This window comes from Triturus cristatus, chromosome 2_1 (assembly GCF_964204655.1).
Source record: "Triturus cristatus chromosome 2_1, aTriCri1.1, whole genome shotgun sequence".
In the NCBI taxonomy this organism is placed as follows: domain Eukaryota; kingdom Metazoa; phylum Chordata; class Amphibia; order Caudata; family Salamandridae; genus Triturus; species Triturus cristatus.
Window position 1 is genome coordinate 505,398,284 of NC_140581.1, and position 24,019 is coordinate 505,422,302.

At 47.1% G+C, this 24,019-nt stretch overlaps 1 protein-coding gene across 2 annotated transcripts in view; it reads left to right on the forward strand.

The window, feature by feature from the left end:
• CCDC125 (coiled-coil domain containing 125) overlaps window positions 1–24,019 on the forward strand; it is a 413,732-nt gene that overhangs the window by 38,567 nt on the left and 351,146 nt on the right. Inside the window, exon 1 of one of the 2 annotated variants that reach the window (XM_085632387.1) lies at window positions 20,891–20,999. The exons of the other annotated variant lie outside the window; for it this stretch is intronic. The gene's annotated coding sequence lies outside the window, so the exon portion shown is untranslated. Of the gene's footprint in view, window positions 1–20,890; window positions 21,000–24,019 lie in introns of those variants that run through there. 2 annotated transcript variants of the gene reach the window in all.

The window sequence follows — 24,019 nt, forward strand, 5'->3', positions numbered from 1 at the left end:
CGGCGGTTCCTCCATGGGAGCGGAGGAGCGTCACCCCCTCATACTGCTGCGCAGAAAGCTGGAAAAATAAAGTGGCAATAAAAGGAATTTATTACCGTTTTATTTTTCAGGCTTTCTCCCGAACTTTGAGGGCAGAGCGGGGTCAGTGCATTATTGCTGCTGATTGGCAACAATGACAAGTGGCCCCTTCAGTATGAATTGTGCATGTCGGTTTGGCCAGCTACCTTGCTATGGCCAAACCGACACTCGCAATTCAAACTCTCCAAACTGGCTGTCTTAGACAGCTGGGTTGCAGAGCAGCCACAGGCCCTCAGTGCTCTTCAGAGCGCTGAGGCACCCTGCTCCAGCCAATCAAGACGCTTCACTCATGCAGCATGAGAGCAGTGTCTGGATGGGATAAGGACCTGTGGGAGTTGTGGGATCACATTCTGGAGGAGTCTGGAGCCAGGGACCGGAGAACACCGACGAAGAGCTGTCAGCCACCAAGGTGGACTGACATCCCTGGAGACAGCCCCATGGGAGAACCAAACGTAAACTGCAGCAAGCGTTGTTATATTTCATATCAGTACCCTACTATAGGTCCAGGGAACATCGTACACTTTCCCTACATCAGCTCCCGTTATTTCATGTGAACGAGCCTTATAAGGACATAACTCCAAATAAGGACAGAATGCCTTATAGGGACATCACGCCTTAAAAGGACTGTAGCCTTTTATGGACTAAACCTTTCACCTAGTTCCATGCCAAGGATGGGTTTTTCCCAATCGATATTGCTAAGACGTCATCCTTAGCACATATGACTAATTGATGAGTACACTCTCCAGGAGGCATACTTCACCTCTCCCATCGATGAACAAGGTTTAATCCCCAACGTCATCCTCATACTGAATAATGGGTAACACACGTACATAGATTGTATAAATACAGAAGTCAGGAGGGAACCGAGACTTCAAGACAGACACACTGACCAGAGACGCTGCAGCTCCGGCCTACCATCGCTCCAGCTGACAGTGGTCTGACGATCCCTTGCGGGGTGTCCAGCTCAAGTCCAGGACAAAGTCCCACAGTTCACTATTCAGGTATGGGGGTTCGACTCAATTGCAGCGGGATTCTTGGCTCATAGGCTTAGGCTCTGTAGCACCTACTCACATCCTTGGTACACTTCGGTACATCTAGTTAGGCATCTTAGGAGTACGCACTTTATTTTATAAATGCATTTCATATTCATGTATATGTTCGTGACTATTGCAAAATGGTAGAACAATACTATTCCTTTTTATTCACTGTACTGCTGGTTCTATATCTCTGTTACTGTGTTACAGTTGTAACAGCACACTTATTCTACATGAGAAGAACTACGGTACAATCAATTCTTATTGTAAAAACGCTCGACTTCTTCTCTGTATTTCTCTGACAGCAAAACAAGCAAGCACGAGTGACTGGGTGAAAAGTAGTATATTGTTTCCACGAGTCTGAGGTTATTGTGTTCTGAAGTTGCCAAAAACGAATCTCTCTGATAGCAGGAGATTCTAGTGGCACTGCGAGCTAGCTAATGCAAACCGTAGGCTAACATATGCGGCGGGGGTGCATGGAGTCAGTCTGCCACCAGACCCACAGTATATGTTATCCATAAACAGCGTAGGTCCTGCATGACAGGGTACTATTAAGACTACACAACAGAGTGAACCGCGTCTCTCCCCAACGCTTCCCAGTGCGACCGTCCATCCCCGAGTGTTGGCAGTCTAAGTCGGACGGCATCCCTGCTCCTGACCGCATATGCAAGAGGCGAAGGCACAGCCTCAGCAAGGCAGAGACATGTAGCTGCGAAGTCCATCCAGAAACCTCCTCTTCTAGAAGATCATCACCACCTGTTGTCCAGGTCCAATGGCAACCACATCATCATTGTCATGTGCATGACACTGCACTCAGCAGGAAATGTGGAAGTGTGACCGGAGGGTTCACCCTAAGAATCTGAGAACCGACCAAGCTCAGGAGGTGAAGTCGTGAGTAGCCGGGCCGGACGTTGAAGAGAACTTGAGTTGCTAAAGGAGCACATCCCGGCACACCAACAGCAAGCCAAGTGGGTGACAATCCGAGAATGAACTGGCGACAGCCCAGCAGGAAACCGATGGTAAGCCGCAAGCCTGCGCGAACAGAGCCTCATACCTCATGTCTCCTCAGTGTGTCCATCACGCCACTGTCACCAACATTCTCCTAGTTCAAGAAGTCCAAGAGCAAGGATGCACATGTGTCCCCAAAAGAAATGGAAGCACCTGGCCACCCCCACTCTCGGTGATCGACTCAAGAACAAAGGTCGGCAACCATCACGGCAAGTAGTCACCAACTGTTGTACAGATTCACCACACGACTGGCAATGCCATCACACCAGTCCTTGTTAAATGCGTCAAACACTACCATCTCCAGAGTACCGATGGACTGGATTCCTACACCGTTGCCACCCCCGCTGACAAGAAGACCCAGAGTATACCTGCTAACCTGATTTACACCTGAACTGCGGCAGCGAGAGCATGTCTTGACCAAGACTCATCCACCCCTGAGGGTTGTGCGAGCGACTAGGTACTTGCTCCTCGGTTGCCTTGCACCCACCCACCCCCGTCGGCACACACGCAGCCCCAGCGCAGCCCACTAGCAGTCCTGTGGCTACCCTGAAAAAGGGCCTCCCCAGGCGGTAGAGTTGGACTTGATATTGCCCCACCGACTGGTAACCCGATAGAGCAAAGCAGTCTACCAGAGACTTCAGTCGATCAAGCAACACCTTTGTGAACTTACACCATGGACACCAATCATGTTCTTGATGCACCCTGTGTTAATGAACTGTTAGACCCCCACCACAGACCATCCTTAATGTCAGCGGAGTGGAGCACCTTTCGGACCTAAAGGCAGGTTCTCAGCGATATGCTGCTAGGGTGCAACTGACGTCTCCAAGCCAGCGTTCGTGTCCTGACCCACTCAGGTTAACTTATGAGTGCCAGCTGAGATCGTCCTGTTGCAGTCCGAGTCACCATCCCCTGTCTGCTCTCTTCCTGCTACCTGACGCAAGAAGCTGATGGACCCTGTAGTGTATAGTTAATTGTTGTTTACCCCTACAGGTTGGACGAGTGTTTGTTTTGTCTTCATTAAAATTTGTGAGGAATGTTTTGTGCTGCTGGACACGTTCTAGTGTCTCAGCAGAAAATGGTCTTTCTAGCCACTCCCTTGGTGGAGTGGACACACATACACCCCACACCCATCCCTCAAAGGTGTCACGAGTGACTGTGGGCCTGTTAATAAAAGGGCCCGGGTGCACGTGCTCAGCCCAGTTACAGTACCCTACCACACAGTGTCTGTGTCTGTCATTGAAAGCATGTGGGCCTAGGGCCCACGACACAACACAGGCTACGGTAAGTGAAACTTTTGTTTTTTATTTTTAAATGTTTATTTGTATTCTTTTTTATTGCATTTATGTCCACAGAACCACCATTTTTGTGGGTCACCAACTGATGGAGCAAGGTTTTGTATAAAATAAACTTGCTTGTATGCAATCCTCTAAAATAACATGTAATCACGTAACCAATCTGTTTTGTAAATACCAATATTGCATTACACACGACATGCTGTATCTAGGGGAAGCTTTTATATGTGCATTACTATCAAGTAAACTGAGTGTCTTAAAATGGCCGCCAAAAACGCGGGATTTTCACTGCGCATGGGTCTACTGCGTCTACGTAGTATGACGCCTTCTATGCTTGGGGGGGGGAAACTTTGCAGCTGCGCAATAGCTCTTAATATGGCCGCTGGAAACTCACATGTTAATGTGCATGCTATTGCCTAAACTAAACCTTATAAGTTCTACTAAACACTAAACACCTCGGAGGGTGACTGAAATTCCTACCCCACCTGACCAGCGCACACAGAAACATGCCGGAAACCATGATTGCACAGTTGAAACACAGCCAAGGCCACACTGGACAGAGACACCTGAGAACTTAACCCATTGACCAGGACAAGAGCAAAAATTTTAACTAAGTGTATAAACTGTATTGATCATAATATGAAATGCGGGTGGGAATAAAGCTTTGGGACAATAAATTAAGGGGCGGAAACATAGAACAATGGTCTTAAGAGAAATATTACTTTTAATGATGGTGTGATGAACTCACCTCCTTGCCCTTTCCAATCAGAATAGGGGAAAACACAATATTGAAACATTGGGGGGTGGTACCCGAACACAGAATAGTATAATTGATGTAGGTTAGTTAGTTAGATGTCACAGACCCTACGCAGACCACAGACTCAGATCTGACAACTATGCTGCCACAGACGCTGTCTGAGATGCTGTCTCAGACCTTTCAGACTCCAGAGACCCTGCTTGAGAGAACGAGATACTGATCGAAATCCTATCATCTAGAGGGGGAGTTGCGGACGAACTATTCGAGGAGAGTAGTGCCAGAGAGGGGTGCGACGCAGGTGTTGCACTTAGAAGAGGACACCTTCCCGGTCCTGAGCCTGTCTTGATCTTCATTTCTCGTCCTGTTTGGAAGACCTTCACCTGACTCCTATGCCAGGGGTTCGGTCATCGCATTATCCTAGGTAATGTAGATTTTCCTAGTAATTTATGACGGAAAGTCTTAATTTTATTAAAGACACGGAGGCGAGTATTATGCTTTCCAATCTTGCGTTTATTTAAATAGCAGCCAAGATAAGCACTAAGACTATGGTTCCCAGAGGGCCAAGCGAAACAACTGCCCAATGGGAACGCAATAAAACAGAACAAGATAACCAATCAGGTAGAAGCCACGTACATAACGTCACAACTGACTGCGAGCAGTCCTCTTTTCGCTGGTGAACAGCTCAGATAGAGTCAATAAAAAGAGGAACAATCGATAAAACAATACAAAAGGCTAAAGTCCAGGAACAAATCTCTTGACCAACAGCCAGCCAGGATAGTCGAACCGTAGGAATCACCGTGGATGAAGTCAAACCGGAAGGAGAGGCGACATGAAGAAGTGAAGAACACTCTTGCAGATTAGTAGACTTATCATGAAGATGCAGGAGGCAACGTTTGAGTCGCTGTAGGGAGGGAGAAACACAGATTAGATGTGTTGAGGCGGGATAATACTCGCCTCCATGTCTTTAATAAAATTAAGACTTTGCGTCATAAATTACTAGGAAAATATAAATTTTATGGCAAGACTGGAGGCTCATATTATGCTTGTTCAAAGCATATCTACAACCAAAGAAACAGCAGAAACAACTGGCTTGCAACAGAACATACGAAAAACATTATCATTAGACCAATCCGCAGATCTCAGAATGTCCTCCAAACAGAAGCCTGCCCCAAAAGCTTTGGAGGCCATGGCTCCCCTGGTGGAATGGGCCCCAAAAACAGAGACATCAATGCCTGCAAGGGACATGACCCACCGAACCCAATGGGCCAGGGTAGCAGCGGAGACAGGAAGATGAGGTTTGCGAAAGGAAATGAGTTGGGAATGAGAGGACGTTCTGAGATCAAAGGTTCTTTGTTCATAAGTCTTGAGGCATTGTCTACACATAGTTTAGGGAAATAAGGGTAAAACACAGAATTCAAATTTGTTTTTGTCCTTTATGAACTTGAAACAAAACGCCAGTCGGAGAGAACTGGCGAGAGGAAATATCTAATGCCTTAACATCCTCAACATGTTTAATGGAAACAAGACAAAGCAACATGGTAAGTTTGGCAGAGAGCATTTTCAGAGAAAGATCGGAATTGTCAGGCCAATCAGAAACTAACTTAAGGACCAAATTAACATCCCATAATTTAGAATACTTAGCCAACGGAGGTTTGGAAAAACGTACTCCTCGTAGAAGGCAGCAAACGAGCGGATGCACTCCCACCGGCTTGCCATCAACAAAACAGTGATTGAGGGAAATGGCTGATCTATATAATTTGACCGTTCTGTAGGACTTACCTGCACTGGCTTCAGAAGTTACGAAATTGACCACAAAATTCAGAGGGGCTGAAAAGGGATCGATGGGTTTTTCCAGACACCAGCTAGACCATAAAGACCAAGCGGACTTGTAAGCTTTGGAGGTACCTGGGGCCCAGGCTTTACTGATGAAGAGAGAAGCTTCTTGTGAAATGAGGAGTTCAGGAGGGACAGACTGGAGATCTTCCATGCGGACAGAAGCAAGAATTTGTCCAGGACGAGATTGTGAGGCAGGCCAAGGGGTTCAGGAGCAGATTGTTGCAGACAAGGAGAAGAACCGGAAAGTCTACCATCATTTCCAGACGAGACGGGAACCAAATCTGTGATTGCCAAGAGGGAACCTATATGACCAGGGAGGTCGATTGGCGGCGAACCTGCAAAAGGACCCTGTTGATCATGATGAAAGGAGGAAAAGCATAATTGAGATGAAGGGACCAGTCTTGGAGAAATGCATCCGTTGCCAAAGCCAGAGGGTCCGGCCGCAAACTGAAGAAACTAGGCAATTGGGCGTTGAGGCGAGAAGCAAAGAGATCGATATGAAAAAGGCCCCATTTTCGAGAGAGAGATCGGAAAACGGATGGAAGAAGCTTCCAATCGCTGGAGTCTCAAAGGTAGCGAGAATGCCAATCTGCTACGGAGTTGAGATCTCCAGGAAGATATTCTGCTTTGAGTGAAAGATTGTTTGAAAGGCAATACTCCGAAAGACACTTTGCGAGTTCTGCTAGAGGTTTGGACTTGATGCCACCTAGATGGTTTATGTAGCGGACCGCAGAAACATTGTCCATGCGAAGGAGAATGGAGCAGCGCACCTTGTTTTTCGTGAGGCTTTGGATTGCAAAGGAGCCTGCCAGCATCTCTAAACAATTGATGTGCAATTTCGACTCCTCGCAAGACCATGTACCGCCAGTCGATATAGGACCACAACGGGCGCCCCAACCCGATAGGCTTGCATCGGACTCTTATACAAGGTCTGGGGCCGAAACGAAGATAGTTCGCCCATTCCAGGCATCTAAATGGTCTATCCACCATTGTAGGTTGACGCAAGACTCTTGATCTAAAGCGATGACCTCGGAATAAGTCAGACCTTGGCAAAGGTGGCGAATCTTTAGACGTTGAAGGGCGCGATAATGAAGAGGCCCTGGAAAGATAGCTTGGATGGAGGCAGAGAGGAGGCCGACGATCCGCGCTAGAGACCTGAGGGAGATCAGAGAGGAATGAAGGACTTGAGAAATTTCTGACTTTATGGTCGTGACCTTCGACTGTGGGAGCAGAAGAGATGCCGTGGGAGAGTCCACGAGAAAATCCAGAAACTCGATACTTTGAGAAGGAATGAGCAAAGACTTTTTGACATTGAGAAGGAATCCCAGATCCAGGAGAAGAGATCGGGTGGAAGTCAGGTCTGACAAGAGATTCTGCTTGTCGGTGTTCAGGAGCAGAATATCGTCCAGGTAAATGAGCAGTCTGATCCCGAGGGATCATAGGTAAGCCACTACAGGTTTCATGATTTTTGTAAAGCACCATGGTGCTGACGAAAGGCCGAACGGAAGGGAGCAGAAATGGTAGGTGACGTCTAACCATTAGAATTGAAGGAATTTGGTGTGAGAAGCATGAATAGGAATGGTAAGATAAGCGTTTTGTAAGTCTAACCTGACCATCCAGTCATTTGGTCGAAGAGTGTCTCGTAAATGAATGATAGTTTCCATTTTGAAGAGGCGGTACACCACAAATTGATTGAACCACTTTAGGTTTATGACAGGACACATTTTCTTGTTTTTCTTTTGGACCAGGAAAATGGAACTTAGAAACCCTGATGGGTCTAAGGGGGCGATTAGAATGGCCTGTTTTAGTAGGAGGCTTTGAATCTCCACGGAAATTAGGTGAGACATATCTGTTGAAAAAAACAGAGGAGGAGGAAAAATAGTTTGGGAAGGTGGCGCGTAGAACTCGATAAGATAACCTGTTTAGAACCCAAGGATCTGCTGTAAGTGTGTGCCATTTTAGGATAAAGAGTTTCAAACCGCCCTCCACTGGGGGAAGACCTACCTTGTTGGTTGCTGTTGTGGCGGAAACTTTTCTGTCCACGACCTCTGTATCCACGACCTCGTTGAGGGTAGAACTGTGGTTTGTACTCCTGGTAGCCTGAATTGAAGGAGCCTCTGGAGCCTTGATTCGGATAGGAGTGGCCGGAAGAGCGACTCCTGCCTCTGCCGGCCCTCCCAAAAACCCGAGGGGAAAAAACATTCTAAATAGATTGTTGAGCCTTGTCCAAAGAGGCGAAGGTAGTGACAAATTTACTGAGATCCTTTACCAAGGAATCTCCAAACAGAAGTCCGTCTGCCTTGATGCCGGGATCTAGAGGAGCCAGATTGGCGAGCTTAGGATCAAGCTTAATAAGCAGTCCTTTATGGCGTTTGTGAGTGATAGCCGCGTTGGCGTTTCCTAAAAGACAGAAGGCTCGTTGGACCCACAAAGAAATGTCCTCAGCATTCAAATCTTGACCTTCCAAGCGAGCAGATTCTGCGAGGTCGAAAATGTGAGCTAAAAGACCCACAATATCCAAATGCTTGTCCTGGCAGGTGGACCAAGCTTTAACTACCCCTTTGCGTGGGTCTTTGCCAAATTTTGTGAAAAAGATAAGGAGAGGTTGGTCAATGGAAGGAACAACTGTAATGTTGTAGGGTAAGGAAGGTTTGGGACATTCGGATTTCAACTTGGATCGGGCTGACTTGTCTAGGGGAAGCCGAAGTCTGGCTGAAATATATTCGCCAACATGCGAAGCAGGGAACCACTCTGTAGAGTTGGAATGACGAATCGTGGAAGGATCAAACATGGGAACTCCATCAGAATCCAAAACTGGAGAAGAAGCAAAGGAGTCGGATTTGTGCTTCTTAGAAGGAGGAGAAGAAGGGTCCTGGACGTCAAAAACATCCAACAAATCATCATCTGCGTCACCCATATCATCGTCAGTGTCCATAATTGTGGAAATCACCAATTTTTCAGGTACCTCAACATGTTTAGCTTTAGACTTTCTTTTATCCTTAGCAGATGTAGACATCCCCCCCTTAGAAGGAGGCCTGGGAGGAACCAAGTCCTGATTCTGGTGCGAGGGAGCCTCGCTAATCAGGCGTGACACACTTTTGGAGATATTAGACAGCACAGAGGGTATCAATTTTCTCTATCTGCTATCCCCCGCAGAATGGGCCAAGGCTTTAGACAACAGATGGAGCATAGAGTTTTCGAAACCTTTGGAGAAGCATTTCATGGATGCTTCAACAGCATTCCCCACAGAAGTATTAATAACAGCATTTAAATCACTCTTAAAGGCTTCGCCTTCTTCATTATGCAGTTCAGACCCTGAAGAACTATCAAGTTCCATTATTATAGAGATGAAGAGCCTAAGCAGAGCAAGGGTTAACTAGAGGGAACAGGGAGGAGCTGGAGGCTGAATAGATGTTTAAAAGCAACCCTGGTCACTCCCAGAACAGGAGGAGTCAAAGAGGGAAAAGGCACCTGGCTCAGCGGTCACCGGGAGAGAAGCGTTGTTGAAATGGAGACGCGCTCTCTGAGAGCGAAGGAAATGCCGGAAAAGCCGTAGTGCAACCCGTTAACACAAAGGTAAACATGCGCGTGAGCAAATGAGACCGTAAGAGAAAGGGAAGCGTCGGGGCCAAACAGACGCGTGCAACGAGGGAAAGTAAACAGACGCCTCGCGACGCGGTAGGCTGAAAAACCACCTCGAGTGAGGACTAGAAACAGCGGAGCACTGGGCAGCACGAGTGCAAGCTTAACAAAATAATAGCTGGCTCAAAGCAGGCATACACAACGGAACAATAAATGGTCTAATGATAATGTTTTCCATATGTTCTATTGCAAGCCAGTTGTTTCTGCTGTTTCTTTGGTTGTAGATATGCTTTGAACAAGCATAATATGAGCCTCAAGTCTTGCCATAAAATGTAGATTTTCCTAGTAATTTATGACGGAAAGTCTTAATTTTATTAAAGACACGGAGGCGAGTATTATCCCGCCTCAACACTTCTAATCTGTGTTTGTCCCTCCCTACAGCGACTCCAGCGTTGCCTCCTGCATCTTCATGATGAGTCTGCTAATCTGCAAGAGTGTTCTTCACTTCTTCATGTCGCCTCTCCTTCCGGTTTGACTTCCTCCACGGTGATTCCTACGGTTCAACTATCCTGGTTGGCTGTTGGTCAAGAGATTTGTTCCTGGACTTTAGCCTTTTGTATTGTTTTATCGATTGTTCCTCTTTTTATTGACTCTATCTGAGCTGCTCGCCAGCGAAAAGAGGACTGTTCACAGTCAGTTGTGACGTTCTACATGTGGCTTCTACCTGATTGGTTATCTTGTTCTGTTTTATTGCGTTCCCATTGGCCAGTTGTTTCACTTGGCCCTCTGGGAACTGTAGTCTTAGTGCTTATCTTGGCTGCTATTTAAATAAACACCAGATTAGAAAGCATAATACGAGCCTCCAGTCTTGTCATAAAATTATAAATCTGTGTAGTATGTCCTTGTATTGCTCTCTATTTTTCTCCCTTTCCAGGTACAGTCATTATTGATCTTTTATTGTGACTTTGCTTTACTTGACTTTAAATCTTCCTGAAGTAAGAAGGTGTTTAACTGTAATTGAATTGACTCACAAAACGTATTGATTTAGATAAAGGTTTTAAAACTTTTTGAGTTTGTGGTTATTTGGAGGTACAATTAATGTAATTTCTACTTTAAACTAACTCAGCAACCTGATTCATTGAGTAGAGGAAAATTGACAAGGAGATCGAGTTGGTACGATTTGGTAAAGGTGAATATCAAATTACAGGTAAACACAAAATTGATGACAGCGGGTTTCTACTAGCTTACTTGTAAGAATGTTATGGGCCCAGGTGAGTATATGGTATGTGTGAGTAACCCAAGCTGGTAACCCCCTCCATCAACCCCCACTGCTAAACAATCGCCTTAACTTTCACCATCCAACTAGGAAACTGCACTCAGCCACAATCTGCCTCGTACAGATACCAATCATCCACAGAAGATAAAGAGAACACACTTTTTTCTACATCGCTGCCAAAACCTGGAAAAACCTTCCCCATCACTTTAGGACCTCCGCATCTCTACGCGTCCTGCAAGAAACTGAAGTTCTGCCTACTCAACTAAGATCTCCAATCGGGGACGGGGCTCTGGGCCTAGCCCGGGCCGAATCGCTCCGCAACTTCCCCCGCAGAGACATCTGACTGCGGCAACGAGAGGTGTACACCGGCAAAACTGCGGAACCTACGTGGGAAGCCAAGACCTGTGATCTCTGCGAGACGGACCGGTGAGGCAGCTCGCAGAGGGTGGGGAGCCCAGTGCTTCGATCTTTACTGGGCAAGACTCCCGAACGTGGTGCAGCGAGTGGGCCTCCCCCCACGATTCCCCATACGACTTCAGGCACGGCAGTGGCCGCGGGAGCTGCCCTGAAATAGGCGTTCTGCGGGGGCACATCGGATACTGTGCTACCGCAGTTTCAAATGCGCAGGACCCCCTTGGTAGGCGCGACAGCTCACATATGGAAGCGAGTGGCTGAAGCCTGCAGTCAGGGTCACCCCAGTGGAGAATAGGGATAGAAGTGCCTCGCCGGGGTTCACGGCAATAACAGCTTTGAAATAGTAAACTTGCTGACCCTGGCCCTTGCAGAGGTGACTTACCGGGGACACATTGTGAAGCAGTCGTACCTGAATAGCGCGGCTAGCATCTAACATGACGACCACACGAGGCCTCAAATCAGTGCAGTCCAATAAATTGGACAAATATGCATTCTCAAGGGAGAACATGTCGGAGCCTTCCCCCAACCATAAAGCTCCTGGAGAACATGAGAGCCCGAGCAAGGAGCCCACCCTCAAGGACGTAATGGCAGCTATAGCCGATATCAAGACCTCCCTTGAGAATAAAATGGACGCCATAACTCTTGAGTTGAATCTTATTCGCGCGGACCTCAATAAAAACAATAAACGTCTTAAACAGGTGGAACTCAAGACCAACAGCCTAGTGGAGGACACTTCGTAATTGCAAACCGATGTCAGTGAACTACAATCCTTCAGAAAGTTCCCAGAAACTAAGATGGACGATTACGAAGGGCGCCTTAGACGCAATAATGTGCGTATACTTGGGGTTCCTGAAAAAGCGGAAGGGGAGTCAGTGGACCTGTTTGTGGAGGACCTTATCCTACAACACCTCAAGCCCAAAGGCCTTAGTAACATCTTTGTTATTGAAAGAGCCCATAGAGTCCCCGGTGGACGCCCGAAACCAGGGGCCCCCCCACGCCCAATCCTGGCAAGGATCCTCAACTATCGGGACTGTGACGCAATACTCCAGCGCGCCAGAGCGGGTCCGCCGCTTAGGTTTGAGAACGCTGACATCACCTTCTTTCCGGACTTTACCCAAATGGTCCAGAAGCAGCGGAGATCTTTTCTGGGAGTCAAGAAAATGCTTAGAGACAAAGGCCTCAAATACGCAATGCTCTTTCCTGCCAAACTCCGTGTAGAAACAGATGGGAAGGCCTGGTTTTTTGACCACCCAGAGATAGCGGCGAACTGGTTGGAGACTCGGAAAGTTTGAGACCAAGATGACCATATCGGAAATAGGAGCTTCAGAACTTTGAGAAAGGCAGGTAGCACCTTGAGATGCTCCGGACCTCCGCAAGCGACGTGAGCAGCCAGGACGGAACCGTCGATGGACCACAAGGAACTTAATGAAACTGGTAACGGGGGTGTGTTTGACCCGATAGCCAGCATACCCCATGACACTCTTTTTCCTTGCAGAAATGTATAATTGATCATGGATGGGAGGTGGGGGGCAACGGGGCACCACGTACCCCACACTTTTACGCTTAGTACGGAAGTTGGGCGACAGGCGCTCTGCCGGTTTAGAATGGGCAGTTTTAAGTACAATGGGCAGGGAAGCAGGGAGGGGGGTTGTTGGGAACAGGGTTTGTGTTTGGTTTTTGTTATTGTTGGTCTATCGACAAGCAATGCAATAGGCATGACTGAGGCCCTTTATTTCTCCACAAGATTCAATGCATACACAGTGGGATAAGAGCGCCAGAATCCTGAGCTGGAATGTCAACGGGCTAGGGGACAGAGTTAAACGCAGTATAGTCCTTCAATATATTAGGAAACATGCCCCTGACATTGTTCTACTTCAGGAGACGCACTTGATAGGCAGCTCGTGCAAAGCGATGTGCAGGTTGGGATATAAACTGGTGGCGCATGCTGGGTTCACGACGAGTTCGAGAGGAGTGGGTATTATGATAAAAAACACATTTCCCCTCAGCGTGGACTCCACTTGGATTGATGACAGGGGCCGTTATGTGGGTGTCACTGGGTCCTGGGAGGGACAAACCATTACATTAGTATCTGTCTATGTCCCACCTGGCCTCCAATCCACTACATTCCAGGACATACGCTCTACTCTCCTTTCGCTACCGGAAGGACTATTATTATTGGGAGGTGATTTTAATTCTGTGGGCTCGGGTAGACTGGACCGTCACCCCCCGCGGGAGTTAGGGCCTTCTACTAGTTGGTTGCCAGACTTCCTTGAGGCCATGGGATTGGTGGACAGCTGGCGTTCCTACAACCCTGAGAGGATTTAACACACTTTTCACTCTGGAGCCCACAGCAGCCTATCCAGATTATATTATATTTTGATCCCTAGCTCCCAAATCTCACACATTCATGAAATCAGACACCTAGCTAGGGGCTTATCCGACCACTCACCGATATGGGTGCATTTACTTCTTGATCAGGTTAAAGTGGGTAGAGTAGGATTGTCCCAATTAATCCCTGGTATCTTTGAAACCCCAAAATTCGAACAGACCTCAACAAAGCGATGGATATTTATTTCAATGAAAACACAGGACCGGTGAACTCCTCCCAAACACTCTGGGAAGCTTTCAAAGCAGTACTAAGGGGGGAAGCTCTGTCACTTATAACTGGACAGAAGAAGGAACAGCGAAAGGAAGTATCTGATATAGAGGACGAGATCTACCAGTTGGAGCGAGATTTGGCAACAACGCCAGACTCGCTACACCTGCTACGTCTTAAACAAGACTAATATAGGGCATTAGTGACCGACACAGCTAAAGCGCTGGGGAGAGAAAAACTCGGTAGGATCTATGACCTAGGGGATAAGGCCGGAAAATTGATAGCTTGGCGTGATAAACGGGAATGGGCTAATAGACTAGTTCCGGTTCTGCGGGACACTAGTAACCTTCACATTACCGACCCCAGGACATAGCACACCACTTTGCTAGACATTTTAAAGCGCTATATGCCATGGTAGCACCCTACAATGAGGAAGACTCAGCTGAATTACTAAGAGACATTGCGCTCCCCACCCTCTCCTTGGCAGACCAACAGCTATTGGACAGCCCCCTGACAGCAGACGAAATTGCACAAGCAATCAGGTCACTAAATTCGGGAAAAGCCCTTGCCCCTAACGGCATACCAATCGAACTATATAAACTTAACCCTGATCAATTATTTCCCTATCTTAAGGGCATGTTCGAGGAGAGTAGAGACGTGGGTGAACTACCACTAGAACAACGCATTGCCACTGTAGTAACTATACATAAGGAGGGAAAACCCAAAACAGACTGTACTTCATATAGGCTGATCTCCCTCCTTAATGCTGAGCCTAAGATCCTTGCCAAAGTACTAGCTAACCGCCTAATTAAAATAATTTCAGACTTGATTCACCCAGATCAATCCGGTTTTATACCACATCGGAACACGGCACTAAACTTGCGTCGAGTGCATGGAGTCCTAGGTAGGGTGAACACGATTCTGGAACCGGCTATCCTTGTCTCCTTGGAAGCCAACATGGCGTTCGACACTATCGAATGGCCCTACCTTATAGCTGTCCTTCGAAAAATGGGGTTCGGCAAGGAATTTATTTGGTGGGTTCACCTCCTATTCTCGAAACCACTGGTGCAAGTTGGGGTTAACAATAAAAAGTCAGACACGTTTGTCTTGAGCCGGGGTACCCGTCAGGGATGCCCGCTCTCCCCCCTTTTATTTCCCTAGCACTGGAACCTCTGGTGGCGTGGATCCGCCGGGATCCAGTTATTCGAGGTATGCGTTGGTCACCTGAATGGGAGGACCGTATTTCGCTATACGCGGACGATATTCTACTTTATTTAACTTCTCTTAAAAAGTCCCTAATCGCTGTATTGGACATATTGGCACTATTCGGCAAATACTCTGGGTTTACTATTATTTGGACTAAATCACACTTATATGTCCTTCAAGGAGGCCTACCCGCCTTGCCCCGCAATTGTCCAATTCAGGTCAGCACTTCGGGATTCAAATATTTGGGGATATTTATCTCTTTAGACCCTACACTTCGATACAAAAAAAACCTCCTTCCTCCAATGCTTCGCCTGAAACGGGACATAGCCAGCTGGAAATCTCTTCCTCTTTCCCTTCTGGGCAAGGCAGCCTTTTTTTAAATGATGTCACTCCCCCGTTTCATTTATGCCCTACAAAACTCACTTGATCCTGTCCCCCTGAAATATTTTAAAGAAATTGAATGCTTCCAGAGGGACTTGCTATGGAATGGCGCGCCTCGCATAGCCTTGAATAAACTTACACTAAAGTGGTATGATGGTGGTTTTTTGACCACCCAGAGATAGCGGCGAACTGGTTGGAGACTCGGAAAGTTTGAGACCAAGATGACCATATCGGAAATAGGAGCTTCAGAACTTTGAGAAAGGCAGGTAGCACCTTGAGATGCTCCGGACCTCCGCAAGCGACGTGAGCAGCCAGGACGGAACCGTCGATGGACCACAAGGAACTTAATGAAACTGGTAACGGGGGTGTGTTTGACCCGATAGCCAGCATACCCCATGACACTCTTTTTCCTTGCAGAAATGTATAATTGATCATGGATGGGAGGTGGGGGGCAACGGGGCACCACGTACCCCACACTTTTACGCTTAGTACGGAAGTTGGGCGACAGGCGCTCTGCCGGTTTAGAATGGGCAGTTTTAAGTACAATGGGCAGGGAAGCAGGGAGGGGGGTTGTTGGGAACAGGGTTTGTGTTTGGTTTTTGTTATTGTTGGTCTATCGACAAGCAATGCAATAGGCATGACTGAGGCCCTTTATTTCTCCACAAGATTCAATGCATACACAGTGGGATAAGAGCGCCAGAATCCTGAGCTGGAATGTCAACGGGCTAGGGGACAGAGTTAAACGCAGTATAGTCCTTCAATATATTAGGAAACATGCCCCTGACATTGTTCTACTTCAGGAGACGCACTTGATAGGCAGCTCGTGCAAAGCGATGTGCAGGTTGGGATATAAACTGGTGGCGCATGCTGGGTTCACGACGAGTTCGAGAGGAGTGGGTATTATGATAAAAAACACATTTCCCCTCAGCGTGGACTCCACTTGGATTGATGACAGGGGCCGTTATGTGGGTGTCACTGGGTCCTGGGAGGGACAAACCATTACATTAGTATCTGTCTATGTCCCACCTGGCCTCCAATCCACTACATTCCAGGACATACGCTCTACTCTCCTTTCGCTACCGGAAGGACTATTATTATTGGGAGGTGATTTTAATTCTGTGGGCTCGGGTAGACTGGACCGTCACCCCCCGCGGGAGTTAGGGCCTTCTACTAGTTGGTTGCCAGACTTCCTTGAGGCCATGGGATTGGTGGACAGCTGGCGTTCCTACAACCCTGAGAGGATTTAACACACTTTTCACTCTGGAGCCCACAGCAGCCTATCCAGATTATATTATATTTTGATCCCTAGCTCCCAAATCTCACACATTCATGAAATCAGACACCTAGCTAGGGGCTTATCCGACCACTCACCGATATGGGTGCATTTACTTCTTGATCAGGTTAAAGTGGGTAGAGTAGGATTGTCCCAATTAATCCCTGGTATCTTTGAAACCCCAAAATTCGAACAGACCTCAACAAAGCGATGGATATTTATTTCAATGAAAACACAGGACCGGTGAACTCCTCCCAAACACTCTGGGAAGCTTTCAAAGCAGTACTAAGGGGGGAAGCTCTGTCACTTATAACTGGACAGAAGAAGGAACAGCGAAAGGAAGTATCTGATATAGAGGACGAGATCTACCAGTTGGAGCGAGATTTGGCAACAACGCCAGACTCGCTACACCTGCTACGTCTTAAACAAGACTAATATAGGGCATTAGTGACCGACACAGCTAAAGCGCTGGGGAGAGAAAAACTCGGTAGGATCTATGACCTAGGGGATAAGGCCGGAAAATTGATAGCTTGGCGTGATAAACGGGAATGGGCTAATAGACTAGTTCCGGTTCTGCGGGACACTAGTAACCTTCACATTACCGACCCCAGGACATAGCACACCACTTTGCTAGACATTTTAAAGCGCTATATGCCATGGTAGCACCCTACAATGAGGAAGACTCAGCTGAATTACTAAGAGACATTGCGCTCCCCACCCTCTCCTTGGCAGACCAACAGCTATTGGACAGCCCCCTGACAGCAGACGAAATTGCACAAGCAATCAGGTCACTAAATTCGGGAAAAGCCCTTGCCCCTAACGGCATACCAATCGAACTATATAAACTTAACCCTGATCAATTATTTCCCTATCTTAAGGGCATGTTCGAGGAGAGTAGAGACGTGGGTGAACTACCACTAGAACAACGCATTGCCACTGTAGTAACTATACATAAGGAGGGAAAACCCAAAACAGACTGTACTTCATATAGGCTGATCTCCCTCCTTAATGCTGAGCCTAAGATCCTTGCCAAAGTACTAGCTAACCGCCTAATTAAAATAATTTCAGACTTGATTCACCCAGATCAATCCGGTTTTATACCACATCGGAACACGGCACTAAACTTGCGTCGAGTGCATGGAGTCCTAGGTAGGGTGAACACGATTCTGGAACCGGCTATCCTTGTCTCCTTGGAAGCCAACATGGCGTTCGACACTATCGAATGGCCCTACCTTATAGCTGTCCTTCGAAAAATGGGGTTCGGCAAGGAATTTATTTGGTGGGTTCACCTCCTATTCTCGAAACCACTGGTGCAAGTTGGGGTTAACAATAAAAAGTCAGACACGTTTGTCTTGAGCCGGGGTACCCGTCAGGGATGCCCGCTCTCCCCCCTTTTATTTCCCTAGCACTGGAACCTCTGGTGGCGTGGATCCGCCGGGATCCAGTTATTCGAGGTATGCGTTGGTCACCTGAATGGGAGGACCGTATTTCGCTATACGCGGACGATATTCTACTTTATTTAACTTCTCTTAAAAAGTCCCTAATCGCAGTATTGGACATATTGGCACTATTCGGCAAATACTCTGGGTTTACTATTATTTGGACTAAATCACACTTATATGTCCTTCAAGGAGGCCTACCCGCCTTGCCCCGCAATTGTCCAATTCAGGTCAGCACTTCGGGATTCAAATATTTGGGGATATTTATCTCTTTAGACCCTACACTTCGATACAAAAAAAACCTCCTTCCTCCAATGCTTCGCCTGAAACGGGACATAGCCAGCTGGAAATCTCTTCCTCTTTCCCTTCTGGGCAAGGCAGCCTTTTTTTAAATGATGTCACTCCCCCGTTTCATTTATGCCCTACAAAACTCACTTGATCCTGTCCCCCTGAAATATTTTAAAGAAATTGAATGCTTCCAGAGGGACTTGCTATGGAATGGCGCGCCTCGCATAGCCTTGAATAAACTTACACTAAAGTGGTATGATGGTGGCATCAGCCTTCCAGACATTAAAAAATATTATTGGGCGGCGCACTTAGCAGCTATTAATCATTGCACGTACGGTGGCCCTGATGATCCAGGCTACCGTATGGTCAAGTGGCTTCTCCCAGGAGGGAATTATAATAGATCACTCTATTCAAAACCTGGCCGGCCTCAACTGACTGGCCCCACTGGTCACTCAGTTAGTCTATGGCCCGCCGCAAATAGATCCCTCGGATGGGAACGTAAATTGACACTGGCTACCCCCCTATGGGACTCTGCACAACTAGGTGATCTTTGGACGTTGAAAGGCTTTGATAAGTGGGACTTGATTGACATCTCACAAATTAAGGATATGTGGGACAAGGGGGGGGATGAAACCATTTCCAACTCTCCAGACTCAGTACAAGCTGGCTGATACTGAGATTTTCGTTACAGACAGATTAGCCATGCACTACGTTAGAGGATAGAATACTGGATGGCCACGTCCCGGACAAGACCATCTCATTAATCTATAATAAACTAACACATAATATGGAAGCCCCCCTTTCAGTATTGCGACAAAAATGGGTTGCAGATGACATAGAAATAGATGACGAGGAGTGGCAGGAGGCGGTATCTTCTCCCAGGGTGGTGGCCATCCCAGCCCGACTAAGATTAGCACAGCTTAAAATCCTACATAGGATATATATGACTGGCCCTCGACTGGTACAGATGGGAAGAACGGAGACAGGGGATTGTCGCAGGGGATGGGGGCAAGTTGGCACCTTTATGCACATTATATGGGAATGCACACTCATTCAAATGTATTGGAGGGAGGTACACGCGGGGATGAGAACAGTCCTAAATGTTCCTATTCACCCTGAAGCACGTAGATGCTTGTTGAACATTTGGGAACCGACGACCTAAACACCTATCAAACACAGTGGGACACTTTTGGTTTCATGCTTGCCAAAAGAAACATCGCTAAGGCCTGGGGGGCAGTAACACCCCCCACACTGGAAGCATGGGAGACGAGTATGGACTGGTGCATGTTCAGGGAAAAGACAGTGTACACTGCCCGAGGTTGCCCCAGAAAATGGTCTCGTGTATGGTCATTGTGGAAATCATATCGAGGTGCCATTTGCACCCCCCCCCCCCACAGAGTATTGAGCTCGATGATCTGCTTCCTCCTTGAATGGTCATTGTTGTGTATAACGTGAAGAAGTCCTGCTTTCAAGTGCTAAACTTGTGTTAGATATTGGTTGTGGGGGGGATGGGATGAGCGGCCTGAGCCCGTCTTGGAATGGGGTCCCATATATGATCGCCGTGAGACCCATAGCGTGGAGGCATCCATGCCCCCACACAATGTATGGAACCCGAAGATCTACCTCCTCTTTGCTGCGTCCTTGCTGTGTATATTATCGAGAGGCATTACCTCTATTGTCATGCTTATATATATTGATACTGTGACACCTTGATGATTGCTTCTATGTCGATGTTTGTTAATAAACAGATTTATTTAAAAAATATATATCTCCAATCGGCCTACACTACACATCCGGTGTTAGCGCCTGGATACCCCCTCGGGTCATAAGTGCACTATACAAATCCTCATAACATAAGAAACAATTCAAAAGTTAACACAAAAAGCACAGAGTGCCTCGCAATGGCAGTCCTCTTGCAAAGGGTAACAGGCGAGGCCACCTTGAAATTGCTCCTATAAGCAGTTGTAAAACTGGTACTACTGAGCTGAAACCTTGGCCCAAAAAAATATTAGTATATTAAAATCACAAAATATTGAAATAATATTGCGGAAAATGTGCTGAAAATTCCAGTGGCCAAGCTTACGCTGTACCTGTCTTTAAGTTAAGTAAGCTTGCACCACTGCTGCGCACGCGGCCTTTGTGTTTCCTGGTGAAAGTTGATACTCTTTTCACTTTACAAAAAGCAAAACTGGATAGTCTTCTCCTATCCTTGTATCATACATGGTAGCGTACAATATTCTTCTTCGCCTCTAATTTCAGGAGACTGCGTACCACAGTAAACAATCTCAAGTGTGTGGTGCCCGTGTGGCGTGGCATTCACGATGGGAATTACAACAGCTCACCCTCTTCCTACTCTAAACCGTACACCTACCCACAGGCGCATAAATCCCACATTGAGGCGGGGCAGGGAGGCACATCGGAGGACGCTAACCACTGGGCAGGGTGCGGTCACGTGACCGTGTGAACGCCACGTCATTGGGAGACGAGGGGAGGGCATCAGAAGCCAGGAAGAGAAGTGGACGAGCGAGAGTCTCAAGAGGTAAGTGAAGAGGGGGAGTCAGAAGTGGTCCAGGACCACCTTTCAGTGCTGCGATATTCCTTTGTAGAAGAATGCCCAGTCAGGTGGTGTTCGATTAATCAGACCTGGGGATCGGGTTGTACAACCAGCCTGAAAGAGCGTGCACGGGGATCTCTTTTACATTATAGTTCGATACAGATATTTTGAGTAGTTGTGTGCTTAATTTGGCCAAAACGATGTGAGTGCAAAAATAGACGTGCAGTTATTATTATTATTTTTGCCCCTGTGATGTCATACGTGTTATTACAATAATCAGTATAAACTCGATTTGGAACCTGCCCCGCCTTGATAGTATACGACAGAGTGTGCCATGCTTTAGAACGTGTGTTGTAGCCTGGTCCATGTCACATGCACCTGCTCGGCATTCACGGGCTACGGGAGCGCGGAGCTCGTATGTGCTCCTTCATAACTCAAGTTTTTACAGTGCGTGTGTAAGGTATGATCTATTTTCAGAACGCCTGATGTTTGTGTGCCTCGTGGGGCGCTTTTAGCTGCCCCTTATTGAAAGAAGTCGAACAAGAACCTTTTTTATATTCTAGTAACCTGCACGTTCGAATTTATTATGAATATTGCAAAGTTTGCAGTGCCAGTACACAATGAAAACAGTGTTATTGGGTGAAGTAGCCACGTTGAAATAGGGCAAGGTGACATCCCCCCTCCTTTCTTACGTGCGTTGATGTTTTCGGAACAGAACATGTTGTTTCAACACATCTGCGGACTGCAACGCGCTCGATGCCAGGTGTGTTTCGCACAAGCCCCCCCCCCCCCCCTTGCATGGTAATGCTGGTGTGTTTGTTTTTTACCAGAAATTGCGAGTTTGAAATGAAAAATAAGGCTTAATGATATTTATTTATGATGCCACAGGGCAAATTAAGCTCTTTATACTTACATCTCTGTGCGGTTGTTTGAAAAACTGGATACTCGGTGAAAACCAGTTCTCAGTTCATGTTTAATTATAGATGCGAACTCAAACGGAGTTCATTCAACTCGCTTTATTGCTCATTGATACATTAACATTTTATTTTAAAAAAAATGTGCTATATAAATTAAACTTTTGCCCATATTTTTGAGCTGGTTTATGTGTGCTTTTTAAGGCAAAGTATTTAAATATTTTGGTAGTGGAAATGTGAGGAAATTTCACCCCGGTTTACAGTGGAAAAGAAGCATTCCCAGCGCGTGGGTAACGGTTCTCACAAAGAACACGTTGTGTAAGCGGTTTGAACATTAATATTTAGATACTCTCACTTTCAAATCACAAATTATAGCATCCTTGTATACAGTAGAAATCATTGAAAAAGGCAATAGTTCTGGGTGTAATGTGCTAACACGGGTAAACACGGAACAAATCCCCACGAACTTTTGTGCCATGTATTCGTGAGCCCTCATTTTTTATTTATTTTATTTTTAAAATGTTATATAGCACGGCCATGGTCCGAAGGCATCAGAGCGCTTTACAACAGTAGCAGGATACATGGGTTACAGCGAGTTCTAGATACAGTAATTAAACTTGGATGTTTACATCAGAAGATGCGCAGGAGTCAGGCAGGCAACTAGAGCCAAATTATGGGGGGGGCTGAAAAAGATTTCGGGGGCTGGATCCAAACTGGAATGGCATGGTGAGCAAAAAAACGATGGATTGAGGCCCAGATCTCTGTACTGGGGTGAACGTATGACATTGTTCTGCATTCTGTCCATCAATAGTTCTTTTTGCATTTGTCACTGGCTGAAGAGGGGTGAAACCCCGAAACCGGTCCTAGGATGCTTGCTTCCAGTCCAGGGAGGACCTGGCCTGGCAGTTCGGGCTGGACTGTTCCCATTGGGCACAGGGTCAAGACTGATTTGCATATGGCTGGGTCCAAACAGGAATGGTATGGTGAGCAAAAAAACAATGGATTTAGGCCCAGATCTCTGTACTGGGGTGAATGTGTGACATTGTTCTACATTATGTCCATCAATAGTTCTTTTTGCATTTGTCACCCCGAGTGGGACGGGTATGCTCAGACGTGAGTCCCGTGCTCACCATGCTACTGCAATCAAGCTATCCTGGCTGAAGAGGGGTGAAACCCCAAAACCGGTCCGGATTCTTGTTTCCAGTCCAGGGAGGACCTGGCCTGGCAGTTCGGGCTGGACTGTTCCCATTGGGCACAGGGTCAAGACTGATTTGCATATGGCTGGGTCCAAACTGGAATGGCATGGTGAGCAAAAAAACGATGGATTTTGGCCCAGATCTCTGTACTGGGGTGAATGTATGACATTGTTCTGCATTCTCTCCATCAATAGTTCTTTTTGCATTTGGCCTTGTAAAATATGGCAGCTAATGTACGGTGGGAGACGGTGTCGAAGGCTGCTGAGAGGTATAGTAGTATGAGGGCTGCAGTGTGGCCTTGATTGAGGAGGGTGTGGATGTAGTCAGTGGCACCTATGAGGGCGGTCCAGGTGCTGTGGTTCCTGCGGAATCGGGATTGAGATGAGTCGAGGATGCTGTTTGATTCTATGAAGTGTGTTAGCTGGGTGTTGATGATTTTCTCGATGACTTTGGCGGCGAAGGGGAGGAGAGAGATGGGCCTGTAGTTCTGGAGGTTAGTCGGGTCCATGGAGGGCTTCTTGAGGAGGGGGTTTGTCTTCGACGTGTTTCCATGGGGGAATGTGCCTGTTTTGAGGGTGCAGTTGATTGTCCGTCGTAGTTCGGGTACGATGGCGGAGGCAGCCCTGTGGAAGATGTGTGGTGGGCAGAGGTCAGTGGGTGCTCCGGAGCGGATTCTTATCATAATCTTTGCGGTGTCTTATGTGGTGACAGGGGTCCAGGTGAGGAGGGTCGGCTGGGTGGCGTTGCTGGTGGAGGGTGTTGGGTCCCTGCCGTGGTCTTGGTCGTCAAAGTTGTTATAGAGCATCCTGATCTTGTAGTGGAAGAAGGAGCTGAGTTTGTTGGAGAGGTCCTGAGAGGGAGGGACGTCTATGGTTTCGCTGTGGAGTCTGGCAAA